Below are 20381 nucleotides of genomic sequence, written 5' to 3' on the forward strand. Positions count from 1 at the left end.
AGGGTGATGCAACAGCAATCCAAGGAATGCCAACAGCCACTGGAAGCCAGAGGAGACAAAAAGAAGACTATCCCCTAGAGCATCTGGAGGGAACTTGGCCCTGCTGGCGCCTTGATTTTGGTCTAGAGGTATTGTTTTCAGATTTCTGTCCTCCAGAAGTGTGAGGGAATAGATTTCAGTTGTTTTAAGTGACTGAGTTTGTGGGAATTTGTTTTAGCAATCATAGGGAACTAATACAGACACCAAGGATGGGAGAGTTTAAGTAATTGGCCCAGTAAATGGTCAAACCCTCTTACACCCAAGCAGTCTGACTTGAGTTGCTTTGAACTGCTTGTGGTCCCTCGCAGTAACTGGAATCCTTTAAATGTTTGAGAAAGACAAGAATAAGAATTGGAATTCCTGTTGGGTCTCCAAAATAATTACTGCAGAGTAATACCACTCTGCTACTGATCTTGGGATACCGACTGATAAGCATTTCAGTAGGAACTCAATAAAGTTGGTAACTCATCATAGCAGGTCTCCAAGAATGCCTTGGAACAGCTTTGGACAGGGTCTCTTAGTGGCTGGGTGAATAATGCCTGTGGTGTCTGGAGCTATACCATTGGCACAACCTTAGACCTCCAACCAGCCCCCAGAGCATGCAAGCCCAATCCCAGAGCTGCTTTCTGTCTCACCTTTCACCAAAGGGTGGGTGGAGCCTTGCCTTCACAGGAGGGAGGAGCTTCAGTCTTTCCACCAGCCCCTCACAGTCCCCCGTACATTTTCTCTGGGCATTTCCCAGCAACTACAGGAACCATCCTTCTGGAACGGATGCCGGGGCAGGAGAAACATTTGGTGAAAAATAGTTTTCTCCTCCCCTCTCCTTCTCTGAGCTGGGGGCCTTATTCAGTTAGATATTCGAGTAAAATTAAAAGTCATTCCAAAAGGTTTCATATTTCCATGAAAAATCTGTCTCTGAAAGTTTACAACGTCTCAGTACTGAGAATCTGGCCCCTCTGTGCTCCTCAGTACCATGGACAGCCCCTTACCTGATGCCTGGTACTAGGCCGTGAAGCCCATCTACTCAGTTTTATCCCAGCCACACCTTCGTCCACCCACACACGTTTTGTTCCAGTCACAGGATTCCTCACCTCCTCCTCTGCACAGGATGCTTCTTCTTCCCAAAACAGTCTTCTCTGAACCCTTTAGGAAAGGGGTCGCCATGGACCTATACCGGTCAGAGGCCTGTTAGGAACCAGGCCGCACAGCAGGAGGTGAGCAGCCGGTGAGCTAGCGAAGCTCCCTCTGCCGCTCTCCATCACTCACTTTACCGCCTGAGCCATATCCTCCTCCCTCTCCCCCACCCCATTCCCTGTCCCTGGTGTCAAAAATGTTGGGGACTGCTGCTCTAGGACATGCACAGCACTTCTGTCCTCCTTGGCTTGACTTAGTCATATTCTCAAGGGTCACTCTGCTGCCTGCCGCTTCCTCTAGGAAGGCCTCCTTGATCAACCTCCCACTAGATTTTGGGACTCCCCAGACACCTGTTCATATTCTTGCCACAACCTGAAACACTGACAGTATAATCATCTATTTCATTGTTTGTGAGTTCTATGGGCAAGGATATTATTTCACTTATTTCATCCAGAATCCTAGCACATTGTAGGGGTTTACTAGGATTTGTAAATGACTGGATGAATATTATAAACAAATAAATGGGTAGCTTTGAGTTTTTTGTGTCTATAGCCTCTTTGCTCCTCAGCAGAGAGTCCAGTGTAAAGATAATGCATCTTACTCTTCTGTCTGTCCTTCACAGGGCCTTGACCAGAGCAAGTGCTTGATACTGTGTTATTGATTGATTCCGATCAAAATGTAATCTTGATTGAAGAAATTTCGGATGTTTCTGATGGTATTAACCTGAGGGCTCTGAGTTCTAATAACCTAGACCAAGAATCCATTTTAAAACTGTATCCCTTACAATTCTAGTCCCCAAATCTTTTAACATACTGGACTGCTCACTGTTTTCTGACAAGACATACACTTGAATATCTCTGAGGTTTTATCTCTGCTGCTATCTCTACCTAGAATACCACTTCCCCTTCTGTCCAGTTAGAAAACACTTCTCAGGCCCCAAGGTCCAGCTAAGACCCCCTCACCAGCCAGATTTCTACTGGACTTTGCGCCCATTTCTATCATAGTATTTTCTACACTTAAATCAATATAGTTGTTTAAGTATTGATCCCAGTGTGCTGTGAGGCCCTTGAAAACAGAGTGATTTCTCACTGAACTGTACCCCAGTGTCTAGAGGTTATCTTGGGCCTAGAACATTGAAATTATCAATAAGAATGAATGTTTGACATTCAGCTGGACCAAACCAGAGGTGAGGAGGTCACCCACAATGACTACAGCTTAGATTCTTTACTTTCAGAGCCATTTTCCAGAAAAATTAACTGACACATACAAAAGGCAAATGGCCAAGTTCAAGAGCATAGAGTAAGTTAGTGAGGAAGGCAGAACAGGAGCTGAAACCTCCAGACCCCAGCCTGATGCCTTTCCACTTGTCAGCCCCAAGAGGGTCAGCTTAGTAATTTACCCACCTTCCTCATTACTGGGGCTCAGCTCTCCAAGGGCTGAGTGAAGGGTCTGGTTACCTAAGAGTCTGTGCCTTCCTTTGACACTAGGAAGCAAGCAGCCCAGCCAGATGTGTCCACCCTGGGGATGCTGCAGACAATCGTGATTAGCTCCCTCTCAATTTTCTATGAAATGCTAATGTGTTCCACTAGCACACCAGTGACATCCAATGTCTGCTCTGTGCAGAGGCCTATAATGTCAATTAAATGCCAAAGCTCACTAACAGGTGTGCTGATTGTCTCTGCAAAATCATGTACTGGAGCAGCACTCCAAGTGTGAAGTAGACAAGAAAGAACTTTCGGTCCCTCCGTGTCCCCATCCCCAGCTCTGTTATTAGCTTTTACTTTTGGTCCTTGCTGCCAAGAATTAACTTTTTCCCCTAAAAACAAAATCAGAATCGTGCTTCATATGTGCAAAATACACCAGTAATGTTTCTGATATTGAACGCCCCTCTCACTACTGCCCCACTGCAGGGCTGACCCTGAGGTTTTTCTCTAGCTCCCCTCCCCCCCAATCCAACCACCCCACTCACAGGTCACTGAGTGATCTTCCTGAGGAGGAAAAGCTCTCAGTCTGTCATTTTCCCACTCAAAAGCCTTCAGTGACATCCCACTGTCTGTTCAATTAAATGCATATTCTTCAGATGGGCACTCAAAACCTTCTGTCTATTGGCCCCATACTATTTTTACAAAATAATCTCCCACTGCACATCAGCCGACCAAGAATCTTGTACTCTACTTTTCATGTCTGCTTCTTCAAGCAAAATTCTGTCTAAAATGCCTTTTCCTACGAACTCAGTCCAGTGAAATAACCCTTCTTCCAGAGCCACTTCTGTAAAAAAAAATTGTTAGATCTCCTTAATCAGAATTCTTTCTCTTTCCCCCAAATCACAAAGTTACCAGTGCAGAATTATCGATTTTTGAGCTTTTCCTGCACAGGTCAGACACATGCCAATTGTCTTATTTGCATAACTTCATTTCATCTTCACAAAGTGAGATAGTCACCTTCATTTCACAAATGAGGAAACTGAGTCTCTAAGGGATGAAGTAACTGGCCCTAAGTCACAGAGTTAATAAGAGGCAGAACCTAGTATTAACCTCAGAGAGGGGGCAATTCCATGCATAGGTTCTGATCCTGTATAGTATGTGCTGGCATCTTGAGTAGACTATTACTGATTACCATGTACATGAGGATTCATTTCTGTGACTACCTCTAATATCAAATTATAAATTCACCTGCATATGCCTCCTGTTCAAAAGCAGAAGCTCAGAAATGGATGTTGTTAAAATTTTTGATCCAATTCAATCTGTCCTGGAAGGAACATGTCTGTCCCTGGATCTACTTTTTACTTTAAGAGTGTCTATAGATTTGTTGCATGAAAATGTGGATTTAAATCCTCCTGGCATAGAGGCTGGGATCAGTGGTCATATTTATATCTAACGTCTATATGACTGGGAGCCACAGGGGTGATTTATTTAATGCTTACAGTCTGTAAAATCAAATGGTGTCAGCCTAAACTCATTAGAGCACTATCGCCTTTGGTTTCTGCACTCCACTAGCTCAGGATCCTACCCAGAGAAAAACTTTGCTCATTCCTGCTGCCTTCTGAGGTCTGGCTTCCTTCCCCCAAGTCCATAGTCACTATGACAGGCCCTGCTGCTCACAGATGGAGCTGCAGAGAAGCCTGCCCAAAGATAATTTTCATTTCAAAGCTCAAACATGAAAAGCGCTCCCTTGCTGGGTAAATGAACCCACTGTTTTCTTGTTAAATCAAGCTCTTTTGAAGAGAAGCTGGAGAAAGAAACTGGCAGAGGAATTGGGGAAAGAGGAAGTGGAAAACAAAACTTTAGTAGCTTTTTCTTTTTTTCAATTTTTCGGCTAAGCTCAAGTTGGTTGAGTAAATGAACTATGTTTTCCCAAGATGCATTGAGAAAGGTGAATAGTGGGCAGGGCTTGTTTAACCATAAGGCCTGGGGTCTGTGACCCTTGATCTAATTGAAATGGCTAATTAAACTGCTTAATACAACACCTAGACCACTGCAGTAGTTTGGACTTCAATTGCGGGGGAAGTTCAGAAGCATCCATCTTCCTTTTGTAAAAAAAGTAGAAGTTCAACTTTCTGGTGACCCAAATCCATGAAGTAGCAATTTCTTTGCTACTTCCAGAAAGCTGCAAAAGGAAAAAAAAAAAAAAAAAAAAGCTGGAAGTTTTTCATAGTGGGCAAGGGACAGATTCTCCCTCCCTTGAATCCCTGAATCTGCCATCTCTTCTACAACAAGCAGAAATGATTCTAATGGTTAAATGATTAGTAGAACTAAGCTACTCAGTTTCCTGACTAAGAACAGCCTTTTTCTTTCTCTGAGAATATCTGCATCTTCAGATGGTTTTAAGAGGACCCCGCGTACAATCAGGAGAAATGCAGGAGAGCAGGAGTGAAGAAAAGAACAATATCCAGGCAAACTGTGCAGCTGGGCATCCTGATGCCCAGAAAACAGATAGAGAGAGGTCTTCTTCGCCCTTACAGATGATGTCTGAGACTCTACTGAGGTTTAAGTCCTGTGATTCTGAGGACACACACTTATTACTCTTCAGATAAACAACAACAAACTCTTTCCACTATCATTTGACTCTTTTCCTTGGTCTTAGTAATAGGAGACCTCTAATCAGTTAGGGCCTCAGGGCTTTAGAAAATGCTGTTGCTTCAAATGTTCTTGTACAGCCACTTTCAGTTGTCTATCCCTTTCTTGCTGACTGAACCCATTCTTCCCATGGCTGTGAGGGAGATATGAGAGTACACACACACACACACACACACACACACACACACAGACTGGCTAGGGTTGAACAATTGCTAAGGGTTAGAGTGGACCTAGAACTAAACTCCTAATACCCAATGCATTTAAAGGGAACCCTGGACTGGACCACAGGGAAACTTAATACTTCATTAGTTTTCCAGGTCTATTTTACCTCCATAAGTGCTTAAATCCTAATCCCGAATGTTAAAAACACTCTGGGTGATTGCAAAGAACAACAAGAGAACAATAGTAAGACCTCCTTCCATCTGGGAACAAACCCAGCTCTCCTCACTTCAATTATATGGAAGACAATTAAAAAGATGAAAGAAAGGAGGCAGAGAAAAGGATGGCTGGACCTGTTCCCACTATAGTCTCTGTACCAATTTATCAGTGAGACCAAATGTATTGAAGAGGAGGAAGGAAGGTAGGTAGAGGTGGGGAGACCACCTTCTCTCTGGATTGTACTCTGGATCTTCATGCTTTGACAGTACAGAAAAGAATGTCTCCTCCATGTGCCCTCCTTACGATACACTGTGATTCTACTCTCTAGGGAACTAGGCCAATCAGTGACTTGAAGATGACTGGTGACATTAATGTCCCTCTCTTTAGGGCATGATATGGAGGGCAATGAAAGAGCCACATAAGAGAGAAAAAATATCCTGGATGTAACTGTGACATAATGTTATACAGAAGAAAATAGGAAAATTGAGGGGACGAGAAGAACAGTGGAAGAAATGTGTCTGAATGTTCAGAATACAATTTAAAAATGGGCAGGACACATACTGTTTCAAATATCACAGCCTCAAAGACAGTTTGAAATAGTGGAAAAAGCATAGGCGTTAGAGCAAAGCAGGACTGCTGGTTCTGAATGTGTGGTAAACATATTCCATTTTCTTTTGTCTGCTAATCAAAAAAAAAAAAATCTGGACAAAATGTGTAAGTCATCAGTAGAAAACTCTGGAAGGTGGAGAAAAGAAGGATGACTGGCTAGGGACCTTGGGACTTGAGTAAGGACAAAGCACCACTCCTGGGTAGAGCCTCTGGGCACAGTTCTGATTTCCACTCCACTCCTGCAGTAACTAGATGGTACCTTCCCCCTGCCCAGTCAAAGCCAAGGAACTGTAGGGTGGAGTCCTGTCATCTGGGTAACACACAAGTTAAGCAGACCAGAATATCACTTCAGACTGTAAGCACTAAATTTGATATTTAAACCACAAAAGGGAGCCAGGACATGAATCTAAACCTAAACAGGATGGCTACCTACTCATTATGGACTAAATATTTGTGTCTGCCCGAAGTTCATATGTTGAAACCCTACCCCCAATGTGATGGTATTAGGAGGTAGGGCCATTGGGAGGTAATTAGGCTTAGATGAGGTCATGAGTTTGGAGCCATCATGAATGGGATTATTGCCCTTAGAATAGTTGAAAGAGAGCTTGCTTCCTCTCTTTGCTCTCCATCATGTTGAAGTTGACAGTCTGCAACTTAGAAGAGGACTCTTACCAGAACCCAGCCATGCTGACATCCTTATCTCAGACTTACAGCCTCCAGAACTCTGAGAAATAAATTCTTGTTAATTTTAAGCAACGCAATTTACGGCATTTTGTTATAGAAGCCCAAGGTGATTAAGACAGTACTAAAATAGAAGATATAGATAGGAATAGGGGGTCTTACAATACTCAAAATGTTCATGACACAGTCCAAAATATTCATTATACCAAGAAACAGAAAAATTTTAACTTGAATGAGAAAAGACAATCAATACCAAGATGACATAGAGGTTGGAATTACCATACAAGGATTTACGGACAACTATAATTAAAATGCTCCAATGAGCAATTCCTTGAAACAGCAACAGCAAACTTCTGCAAAGAAGAGAAGACATGAAGAAGAATCAAATAAAATTTTAGTCCTAAAAAATAAAATAACTGACATAGAGTTAAAAACTTCCAGAGTTTGATGCAGCTACTTAAATAATCTTGTGATTCTGTTAACATAACAACCTTTTAGAACTCTAGCTTTATGAATTCCTCTCCCTGAGCTTGGGTTTAAAATGAGGATAATTCATAACGTCTCAGAGATAATTTAGTAAAAGAATGAAATACTATCAAACAACAATTTTTAAAAGGGTATTAATGTGGCTTCAAACAACAAAAACATTTTCTTTGCTCGTGAATTGAAATTTTGCAAAAGCCTGAAAGGGATAGTCCATCTCTGCTCCATTTGGCTTCAGACAGAGTGGCTAGAAATTTGAGAACGGGAATCATCTGAAAGATCACTGATTCACACAGCTGGCACAAGGCTGGGATGACTCCAGCGGGTGAGAGCTAGGACTCTATGCAGTGTCTTCATGTAATCCCTCCAGCATGGCAGTTTCAGAGTAGATGAACTTTTTATGTGTAAACTCAGGACTTTCAAGTTGTGTGTCCCAAGAAAGGCAGGTGAAAACTGCCTCATCTTTTTCTGATTTAGCCTCAGAAGTCATACCCCACACATCTGCTGTAGTCTGAGGAACACTCAAATTCAAGGGGAGGGAGTGTACTGGATGCAGGAATGTCAATAAAATATTGTAACAGGAGCATTTGAGATGGGATATACTGGTGTGACCACCTTGTAACATACCATCTGCCGCAGTATGTGTAAGTCCTTTGTCTAATATTGTAAACCATGGATTGGCAAACTACAGCCAGCAGGCTAGTCCAGCCCTCTGCCTGTTTTTATAAATAAAGTTTTATTGGAACACAGTCCAGCTCATTTATTTACATATTGCCTATCACAGTTTTCGTATTACAGCAACAGAGTTGAGTGATTATGACAAATACCATCTGGCCACAAAACCTAAAATATTTACTACTTGGCCATTTACAGAAAAAGTTTCTGACCCCTGTCTTTAATTGTGACATGCTTCTAAAATCTGCTACCTGCTCCTAGCGCTTCATAACATTTTCTCCATATTCTATTGGATTTGGAATTATTTGTGTAAATGTTCCAACTGGCTCTTGTTTAGGACCTTTGTTATGGATGCTTCTTCTGGTAAAAGGTGTTTTTTTATAACTCTTCTAATGGGTGGCTCCTTGTCAACATGAGGTCTCAGATCTTATGTCATCTCCTCAGAAAGGCCTTCTCTGTCCACCCAATCTAAGGTAGTTCCCCACCCTCATTCCCAGTTATTCTATCCCACTGTTGTCTTTCATTTTCTTCATTACACATGTCACTATTAGAAATTGTCTTGTTTACTATCACCCCACTCTTCACAATAGTACAAATTTACTAATAGTAAGTAACATCTGTTTTTTGTTTTTGTTTTGTTTTGTTTTTTAGAGCACCCTTGGGACATTAGGCTCTCACTTAATATCAGTAGAATTGAGAAAACATGTCAGTTTTGTACCAACAGACTCTTGAATTCTCATCAGAGTACAAGATGTATAATATGTGCACTACAAGTAGCTTCCAAGCACATGGCCACTTGACAGGGCTCTTAGAGTCTGCATCACAGTGAATTCTAAGGAACATTCCAACAATCTCTGGATATTTTATGAGCTTAACTTGTATCTTTATTTATGTCACCAGCTGTGACATTTGAGGACAGAGGTGGTGTGTTTACTTCTTTATGGCCATCATCATCATTGTCAACATATCCATATGTGTCCAGTTTGTCTCAGCCATAAAATATAGGGTCAGGGTTGAGGCTGAGTGAAGACAAGTGAGTCAGGACAAGTAAGATGGATTTATAGCATGAATGAGTTCAAGTGCCATACCTGGAATTATTTTGAGATTTACCCAAGACTAGCATAGAGCTAGCAAAAAATTTTTGGTAGCAGCCAGGAGATCCAGAAGATAAACTTCTCATTGTTTGTTTTGTTGTAATTCTTGATGAAAATGGTATTGAAATGTTTGCACTAGACCAACCTAAATGTATGGCTAGACTTCACAGCAGATTCAGACTTTATCAGCGTGGAGGGTGATGGGTTGGTTGGATGAGACTCATAAGCCTGGTTTTGAATCTTGGGTTTCATTAGTTTACTAGTCATGTGACTTTGGAAAAGTTGCTGAAACTTTCTAACCCCAGTTTCAACATCTATTAAATGGAGCTAATATTAGTTCCCAGTTCCTGGGACTAGTGTGAGGAGTAGATGAACGTAAGCCAGACCACATTTACCCTTGATTGCATACATTAGCAAATGTGAAGTATCTTAAGAGATGTCCTGCACATAGTAGGCAGTATAAATAAGTAAACTGAATAGGAGTTAGTATCCAGTATTACACCTGATATAAATCATACCCAGAAGGAATACATCTGGCATTTTTATATTCAGATGACAAGAATGCAAAATAGTTATTTGGCAAGAAAGGAGAAAGTAATCTGGAATTGAGCAGCTCTTTTAAAAAGATAAAAATGATAATAATCAGAAAAAGACAAAGGTGAGCTTCTTTATTATCTGTCTTAAGTGAAAATTAGAAGGAAGACCACCAGTTTCCAGAACCAAATATTTTTCTCAACTCCTGTGTTAGAGAAAAGGAACTCAATTGGCAGGATTGTAATTCAGACTACGTAATTAGATGTTGAATGATAATTAATCTTGGACCCTGAATAGGCTCCCTGCCAGTATGTTTCCTTCCTCTGTTCCAGTTCTCCAAAGCCCAGACTCCCTCCCAATCTCAAATCCAAAACCACTAATTTTAGTTTGGCTTAATTAATTTCCCCTCCAAAGTCTCACCTATTGCCTTTGCTCTTTGTTAAGCATCTATTGAATTTCCCCACTGATTATAAATGTTTCCTCAGAGCCTGGAGGAAGGATAATAAGTGTAATTTCTCACCCTTTGTAACAATCTTCAAGGACGTGGAAGAGAGCCCCTCCCCCTTTTCATTTTTGCTAAAAATATGCATGAAATTGACATTATGCACATGTACACAGTTTGTAAAGGACTGCCAAGAACAAAACCCAAAGGAATGGATATGGTTTTATTTTAAGTTCTATTTTGGGTAAACAAGGTTGAACATGCTTCACTGGTTCCCACCCTCACCAATGACACCTAAATTATTCTTGGTCAAGCTCTTGCTGATCGATCCTCATGTGAGTCATGTAAAGGAGTCAGAAATAACAAGATTTAGACACTGACTGGAAAAGTGTTGAGAATTACCACAGGTTTTTGCTTTGGTGCCAGGATGAATAATGAAGGCATTCTCTGAGAAGGGCAACATTGGACAAGAAGCTAATTTGAGGGAAAAAAATATTAGTGGGTTTAGTTTTGGAAATTTTGAGTTTGAGTTGCCTTTGGGATTTTAATAATCTTAACCTCAATTTATTTTCTTTACAGAAAAACTCCTTGAAAGAGATATTTATATGCACTGTTTTAGGTTAGGATTCACTGAAGGAGACCACGGGAGGAGGATTTGTGTGGAAATGACTTATTAGGAAGTGTTCATCAGGCAGATTCCCACAGAGGGTCACTTAGGCTCAGCCCCCCAAGGAGCCATAAAGATGGTATAAGCCACCAAAATCACCCAGAGTGTCCAAAATGGGGGATGGGCAATGAAACCCCAGGGCTTTTGCTTTTTCATTTTCCCTACTTTGTATGCTCTCCTCTTAGATTTCTGCAGGGCTAGCTCCTACAATTCAGACCTCTACTCAAATATCATTTTCTCATTGACTACCAAACCTAAAATAGACATCTACCACTGCAACCACCATCACCACCACCTCTACTCCCGCCCACACAGCCACCACCTCTTCCCCTGGCCACCATGATCATTGCCACCTCCATTGCACCCACTGCCACCAACATCACCCTCAATGCTACCCCCCACCACCATGCTCACCACCATCGCCATCATTGCCACCAACACACACATCATCACCACTACTACCACCAGACCCCTGTTGCTGGTCTCCCCAGCTTTGCACTACTTGATGATATATTACATATCATCGACTTGTTTAGAGCTGTCTGTCCCTCCCCTCTTAAATATAGCCTCGTTGAGAACAGGGACTCATTTGCAGCTGTATCACCAGGGTTTCGAACATGCCTACCACATGGTTGACATGAAAATGAATAGACTGGTTGCCTATTTAAAGAATCCCTAGTGAGGAACTAGAGAGAGATGGAATCACTATGGAGGAACAACCTGGGAGAAATGAGGAGGAAGTTGAAGTAAGAACCCAGGAAAAAAAGTGAAGTTACCCAGGGAAAGGGAAACCTCTCATGGTGCTGCTGAAGGTAAGGAGGTGTAGGTGGGATTTCAGACCTGACTGGCTCCATTTTCTCTGTGAAATAGGACGTACCTTAAACTTTTTGTCTACCTCAGCCCCAGATAAGCTCATTAAACATAGTCTAGGGAAACTTTCACAGTCTCTATTGGTTTCATTTCAGAATCTCATTATATGAGCTTATCAATTAATCCAGTGTGCTTCATTCATGTTTGACATAAAATGCCTTTATGTCATTTTAGGTGCTTTAAACTAGAAATTTAGAGGGAAAATGAGATCCAGGATGGAGTCCTGGGGTTGCCAGTGTCTTGGGCTAACCAGCTGCAGAAAGCCCTCTCGGAAGGCAGCGGAAGAGAAGCAGTTGAGGAAACACTTCTCAAAGCCTCACACCCTGACTTTGGCATCGGCAAAGCCATTTATTGGTATCATATTTGATCCCAAGAAGTAATGTATTTGGAGGAAGGAATTTTAGATATTGACTGGGATGCCCACCTCCTAGTGGTCACGTTGTCTCAGGCTAATGATTCCTTGTTTCTGAGCTTCAGTTCTTTGTGTCTAAATGCCTAGTGAAGTAAGCTGGCCTCCATGGCCCCTTCTGGCTATTGGGTCCTTACAGCTCTACACACTTTCTACAAAAGAGGAAACGGGCTCAGGGACGTGAAGCCACTTGCCCAAAGCCACACAGCTCCTGAGCAGCATTTAAACCTAAAGTCCAGATCTGCCCAGTTCTGAAGCCAGCCTCCTACCCTCCTGGCCACACTGCCTTCCAACCACCCAGCCACCACCAGGGCTTCAAGCAGAAAAGTCCACAAAATGACAGCTGAGGGTCCCAAGTTCCATGCTGGGTCTGTGGTTGAGAGGGAGGATGGTTGCCCTGGACTGGACATCTGCACTAACTTGCTCAAGCCTCCCTCCTCAGCTCTACCAATTCTTCATTCCACCAAGATGTGCCAGGCTCTCCATTCCAGCCCCTGGTGGCAGTGCTTAGGTAAAAACTGTCAAATGGTTCAGGGAAAGGGGCAAGAAGGTAAAGGAAATGACTGAATGAACACAGTGCCAGATTAGACTAAAGGCCTTTGGGACCCCACCATGACCATCTTTGGGAACAGTGTGGCCAGCTGCCATTGGTCTCTGAGCACAATTGACTTCACTCCAGCTTGCTGCTTCATGGGTGGGTGGGCGGGCAAGGCCATTCCCCTCTCCATGCCTCAGTGTTCTCCCTATAAATGGGAAGAGAAACATCAACCTCACAAAATTATAATATGAATCAGAGGGGGAAAAAAAAGCTTACACAATGCCTAATACCCTATAGGTGTTTGATAAATGGTGGTCATTATTATTTTCCCCTGAACCGAGCAAGATGGGGCTCCTTTGAAATGGTAGGAGTGCAATGAGCTATTTGCTTTCATGAGCAGAGGGATGTCTTTAGACAGATGGCAGCACCTTCCTGGGGCACAGCATCTCTTCCTGACACCCCGGCCCGACAGGGTACCACTGCACAACCCAGGCAGGTAATGCGGTAATGCTGATGGTTGCCATGGTGATGGAGTTCTGTATTTAGTCCAGCTTTGGTCATCCAGGACATACAGGATGCAGGTCAACAGCTCTTTGTTTGGAATGGAAATGAGGCTGTTAATGATGAGGGAGGCACAGGATAGTCAACAGACTCAGGACTGTCACTAACTCACTTGACTTTAGTAGAGCTTGGGTTCTTCCTCTGTAAGAGGGAAATATTAAAAATTTCCTTGAAGCGTTGTCAGAAGACTGAATTAGGTTGTGCATGTGATACCACCAAGGACAGTGCCTAACACATAGGTGGCGCTTGTTGAATGCTGGTTCTCTTCTTCCTTTCCTGATACTTTTCATGACATAAGAGGGAAAAAGGAGGATGAAAAGGAAGAGACTGGGAAAGAAGGATGAGGGAGAAGGAGGAAAGAAGAAAAGGATGAAGAACAAGAAGAGAAAGAAGAATAACCATAACCGCAGCAAAAACAATAGCATTCAGTGTGCCCACCCAGTGTGCTGTTGTTCCAGGTCATTTGCATATGTAGTTAACAATCTCCACTGTACTTGTTTACCATCACTGCAGTAACAAATGATCACAAAGGTGGTGGCTTAAAAGAACACAAACGTAATTATCTTTTTGTTCTAAAGGTCAGAAGTCTAAAAATGTGTCCACGGGGCAGTGTTCCTTCTCGGGCTATAGGGGAGAATCCACTTCCCTACCTTTCTAGTTTTTAGAGGCCACCCTCATTCTTTGGCTTGCAGCCTCCTGCACAAGCCCACCCCCATAGCCTCACTCTAAACTTTCTTTCCTTGGCCACATCTCCTTTTCTGACTCTGCCTCCCTCACCTCCCTTTTCACTTATAAAGGTCCTCGAGAATACATTGGGTCTACCTGGATAATTAGCAATAATCCCGCATTTCAAAATCCTTAACTTAATCTCATCTGCAAAGTCTTTTTGACCATGTAAGGCAATATGTTCACAGGTTCTGGGGATTAGGATGTGGATTCTTTTGGGGAGTGAGGGAATTATTATTCTACCTACCACATCCACGCAGGCTACAAGGTGGGTATTATCACTGTTTCTTTTTAAAGGTTAAAACTATTATAATAACAAAAATATGACTCAAAAAAATTAAGAAATTCTCCGAAGGTCACACATTTGTAAGTGCAAGAACAAGGATTCAAACCACACTCTATTTGACTCTGCAGCGTTTGTTCTTTCTGTAGAATTTACTGGAGAGACTCAGTTTCTTCTAAGTCCAAAAGGGTTGTATTGAATGATCTTTGAGGGTCACCTTCTGTCTAATATTCTATGGTTCTCTGCTCAGGGAAAAAAGTAAAGGCTTAGTTCTAGCCTGTCTTGACCACTGTTTCTCTTCTCTGGCTCTAAACTAAAGGGGGAAAGTGAGAATCCTGGGGCTTCCACCTTAGAGAGTGATGGGGAGTGAGCATTTCCTAAGCAAGACTTTAGAAAAATGCAGAACAAGCTCTGCTCCTATATATATGACCTTGGAATAATAAATACAAAATCTGTTTAAGATGCTGAAATATTCTCCCATTGGGCTCTTCTCCTGGCAGCCCAACCGTCAAAATCAATGACAATCATGTTGGCGTTTTGCTAATTGAACCAAACAGGAGGTAACTGGTCTTGAGAAAGCCTATAATGAAGTAATTAGTTACTCCATCAGTAGACGGAAATAATAATCACAGATTGTTAAAGCTGAAAATAAACTTTCTGATTATAGATGGAGGACCTGTAGCTCAGAAGTGTCTGACACCTGACACAGATGTTAGGGACAGAGCTGGAACAAACACCTAGGTCTCCTGGCTGCTGGTTTAAGATTGTTTCCACAGGACCATCAACTTCTGCAAGTTTGAACATGAATAGGTGGTTTCCCTGTAAGCTGGAACATCAGAAATGAAATGACATAGTGCATACGGATGACAGCCCTTGCTGCAGGTGAGGGACGGATTGCTGAAAAGTCCAGAGTCTGTGTACAGCTGGGGAGAGTCTTTGGGTCACATGTATCCATTCACATGCCATCTGAAGAACTCACCAACACACTCAGCTCTCAACAACCACTTTTTTTTTTTTAATTTTAAGAATAATTGGTTATGACTAAACATAATTTGGAACATTTTAAAAGTTAAAGTAAAAATAAATCATCTACCATGAATTACACATGTTAATCACTATTAGTACACTATTAATATTATGGAGAATTTCCTTCCAACATTTTTCGTCTCTATGGCTACTCAACAATTCTTTGCAGAAACCAACCCCTCCCTTTATATAATAGTAATAAACATCACTGTGGCCCAGTGGGCCTCACCCTACTCTCCCCACTTTTAAATGAGCGTAATGAGCCCAAGTGATCTTTGCCTGGGCCACTGTGGTTTGTTCAAGCATGGCCATGTGAACCAAGCCCACCCACAGAAGTCTTCTCTGGAACTTTTGTTAGAACTGTTGGGAAAGGTGTCCTTACTCTGAAACATGAGGTCTCTGCATCAGGTTGGCCATGGAGTCTCACTTTCATGTGGGGAAAAGTTGTCTGCCTGATAGTAAATCCAAGCTGAAACAAACAGAACTTGGGGAGGGGGTGGATAGAGGAGGGAAGGAAGGAGGGAGGGAGGGAAGGGGGAAGGAGAGAGAGAATCCTGAAAGCTTCATTTCATTTGGATGCCTTTGCCTAAGTTTGCTTGAAACTAGCTTTGTCCAATAGATTTCCTAGTTTTTATGACCCAATAAATTGTCTTTTGATTAAGTCAGCTTGAGTGTCTGTCACTTACAATTGAAAGAAAGAATTGGCATCTGGTTGGTATGCCCAAGGGGCAGATGCTCAAACATGAAACTGGCTAGTTGAGGTGGGGTATAAAGCAGTGAGAGGGTGAGAGTCCCCCAGCCCCAAAGCAGAGGCTGAAAGTCCTTGTGCTAATGTGGACTTTATGTAGATATTTCATGCTGTACATAGAACTTTGTGCCCTGCTTTTTTTCACGTAGCATAATTATAGTGATAATGACAATAGTTTGTAATTATTGTACATTGAGAATTGTGTATTCTGTATTTTCCAGGCATTCCCTCTTTTATCACTCAGCTCCGTTAGGTATGTGCTATTATAATCAGTATTTGCAGGCCTAAAGAAGTTGAAAAACATGATTAAATTCAAACAGCTAAAAAGGATTCTAACCCTATTGTTCTGGTCCAGAATAAGAACTCTTAACTACTGTTTGTTTATTCTTTTCTATTTCATAATCCTGTTTCTATGGATTTCTTATTCTTTGTAAACATTTTTAACAGCAGCATACTATTCCACTGAGAACACGTAACAGTAATTTTCCTCTTTGGGAAAAGGACACAAATGAAGCCATAACAAGAGATGGGCCGAAGCTGCTAAGACAAGTTTTGGATCTTGTTGGCAAAAATGTTGATCTTCCCACGGAAAGCAGGTAACTTGTATCAGTTCCCTCCATCCTCACTTCCAGTGGCCCTGCATGGATAACAAGACATGTTGTAACAGCCGAGGGGGCCTTTACAGCTGGAGGTAAGCAAGGGAGCTAGTCACTCAACAAAGGTGTGTTGACACCTACTCTGTGTGACTGGGACTATAGCAGTGAACTAAACAGCAGAAATTCTTTTCCTCTTAAAGCATTCATTCTGCTTGGGGGAGAGTTGGTTAAATCAATCAATCAAACAAACGTATGATGTGAAAGAGGTTGATAAGTGCTAAAGAGTAAAATGAAACAGGGAAAGAGGATAGGGAGGTAGAAAAGGTTGCAACTGAACCGAGTCATCAGGGGAAGCCTTCAGTGTGGAGGTGACATTGGAGCAAAGACTTGAAGGTTGTGAGGGACTAAGCCATGTGGAAGAGAGCATTCCAGGAATGTGTTAAGGCAAACACAATGGCTCTGAAGCAGGAGAATGCCTCGTGCGTTAGAGGAAGACCCAGGAGCCTAGTGTGGCAGGAATAGAGCAGGTGAGGAGAAGGTATTAGGATATATGAGTTCAGAGAGGGGATGGGGTCAAGAGCAGACATTGTGGGGCACTGCACACCACGACATGTGAGTACTTTGGTGTTTGCTTTGAATGAGATGAAAGGTCATTTGAACAGAGGAGTGGAATAATCTGACCTCGAGTTTGATAGTATCCCTCTGGTCCATGTGTGAGGAATAGACAGTAACAGGCAAACCAGAAGCAAGGAGACCAACTAAGAGAGATGACAGTGAGACCTTCATTCTAGTAGGGGAAATAGACTAAATGGGGAAACATTATAACCCATTATAATACAATATGCTTTATGCTGAATATGTAACAACTGCTCATACAGTGTTCTTTGGGCAAAGAGGCTGCAATGCCTCTAGGTCACCACCACAACAGCCCCTTACAAGTCCACGTGCTTTCATGATGGTTCAAGTTCCCTCTGACTAATTGTCTACCATGCAACCAGTTTACAAATCTGATCATGTCTCTGCAACTTGTACCATCCAAGGACTTCCAATTGCTCATTGGATAAAGTCAATGCCTCATTCAGCATAAAAAGCCCTATAAGTTTTGTCCCCTGCATGACCCTGCAACCCTTCTTTAGCATCCATAGTCCAGTCAAAATATACTTCATTCAAGTCCTCAAAACACTAAGCTGTCACCAAACTCCAAACCTCACATATGCTGCTACTTTTGCCTGAAACACTGTCTTCCATCACCTCTCTTTGACGAAATCTTACTAAATCTTTAGGTCTAAGATAATGTCACCCTTTCTAGGAGACTTCCCTGAACCTCCAGGCTATTTCAAGTGTTGTTTCCTATGTGCTCCCAAAGCACATCTTTCTTACTCTAAAATAATATTCGTCACTGCAATACTCATCACTTCCCTCAAATTCCATATATAATAATTTGTTTCTGCTGCTGGGCTGTAAGCTCAGAGAGAAAAAGGTCTTGTTTGCTGTTATAACTCTGAAACCTGTTAGAGGGATCCACAAATTGTAAATCAGAAGAAGTATTTATGGAATGAATGAATGATGGATACTCATCAATTGATTAAGCCACCACTATTTGAGATGGTTAGTGGAAACGAGTGGAGAACAGGGGCTCGTGACTAGGACAGTAGCAATTTTATATATATTTTATATTTAGTATTAAACATGGATCATACTCTCTAATATCTTTGTCAGATAGTAACTATTGTTGAATATTAATAAACTCCATTTTCATCATGGAACCAACAAAAAGCTTTAAAATAACACATATACACACATATGCACATGCACACACACATAAAGATATTGCAATATTCCTTTCCTCAAAAGGGCCCATCACAGTCTACTTCATTTTAACATTCTCGTCCCCAACATTCTCCAGTTTTGAGCAAACCACTTAGTTTTCTGATCATTCCATATTCTTTCATCCATCAGTGACTTTGCATCTTCCCATCAGCTTTTCTCTTTCCAAAAGATGTTCCAACTACTTAATTTTATCACATTTCCTCCTTTTACCTTCCTGACTTAATTCAACTGAAACTTCCCCATTCCTCTATAGAATTCCTAGAAATGGAAGTCCATTTTTTTCTCATCATATACTTCCCAATTTAGCAGAGTGCTCAGGACAGATGAGAATCTTAGAAAAAAACTGAATAAATAAAGTAAATAAAATGAAAGAATGAATGGATAAGTGGTTGCATGGAAAGATAGATGGATGAAACAATGGATGCATGAATTAATTAATTAAATGAATGGATCTGTCCCGTCAAAATCTCTCTGAATTTTGGTAGGGATGAGGGCACATATGTCTGGCCTCACCTCATTGGTTAATAAATTAAATCTCAAAGATTTTATTACATGTGCAAGTGATCCAGCAACAAATGTCACAATGGGAGAAAATTCATTTTCCTAAGTTCACTGAAGGAATCTGTGTTTCAGGCTGAAATGTACAGCTTCTGCCTGACAACTTCAACAGAAGGTACCACTGAGTAAACATAAACTTCTCCCCCATTAAATCCCATATAACCTCGTACTTCAAAACACAGTGCTCTGGAAACTTTCCAGATGAAAAAGCAAACAGGTAACATAGGGGTTGAACAGGCAGGAACTGCAGGCAGCAGCTGTCATCATAGGGCTGGGGACACTGCCTGCAGCTGCTAGGGCAGTTGAGATCCATTGCTGGGGCCACATTGAAAAGAATGACAAGAAAGTATATAGAGCCAATCCCTTGTCCTGTTCTGCTCCCAAGTCTTGCTCTAGCACCCTTTAATGGTAGATCCTAACAGCTAGCAAAACAGAAATATAGTTTGCAGGTTCTTAACCCTGGCATTAAAAGGACTACAGAAGAATGGATTTAGTGCTGAGTTGTTGAGAGATGATAGCTTAATTTAAGGTAAATCTAGGTATCTTGCTGCCTAACAACTTAGATGCTGGCAGTTGTATAAGGGAGAAAAAAATACTCTTCAATAACACTGAGATCCTGCAGAAGAACAGTTAATAAGCAAAATGCAAATGGGAGACCTGGAAAGAAAAATTAATTTCATATTCTTGGAATGACTTCGGCAACCAATAGAAAGAGACCCAAGTGTAATATACCAGACCTTAGAAAAATGAAATGTTTACATGACATAAGTCATGCATCTATATAAAACAGCAATCTACATAAAAGTAGGGTGAAATCTGGTTCTTTCTGAACCATCTTTTACACCCAAGGCCCAAGAAATCCTCATCCCTACCCCCAGCTGGTCCAAAATGTTCAGTCATGCCCTGCTCTCCCTGAGTGACTTCTTCCTGCCCCCAAATCAAGTTCATATTAAACCCCATTAATTCGTCAAACAACCCATGAGTTAAACACAGATTAGAACAAAACAGAATCGAGTTCTTTCTTTCATTAACCCAAGCTGATCTTCAGTTTAGAGAGGTGCTACTGTGAGCACTTCCATGTTTTTTTCACTGATAAGCATTATAAATCTTCATTTTCTCTGCTTGAATATGAATTATTTGATTTTCTACATAAGGGTGTAAGAGTGGGGGAAATGAACAATTTGAACAAAATGATCTTTGTATTTGTGACAAAGATGGAAGAAAAATTATAGTCTGCTGATAAAAAACAATGACAGTATGTGATGAAAATCTCTATGAAACCAGAAGCAACCATAGAATCTGATCAGATTTTTTTTTACTAGATTTTTTTTTTTTTACAGGACTGAAGCAAAACAAAACACAATATCTGTTTGGCTCATTTGTCATTGATCCATAGAAAATAGTATGGAATTTACCCAAATTCA

This window comes from Eubalaena glacialis, chromosome 5 (genome assembly GCF_028564815.1).
Source record: "Eubalaena glacialis isolate mEubGla1 chromosome 5, mEubGla1.1.hap2.+ XY, whole genome shotgun sequence".
NCBI lineage: Eukaryota > Metazoa > Chordata > Mammalia > Artiodactyla > Balaenidae > Eubalaena > Eubalaena glacialis.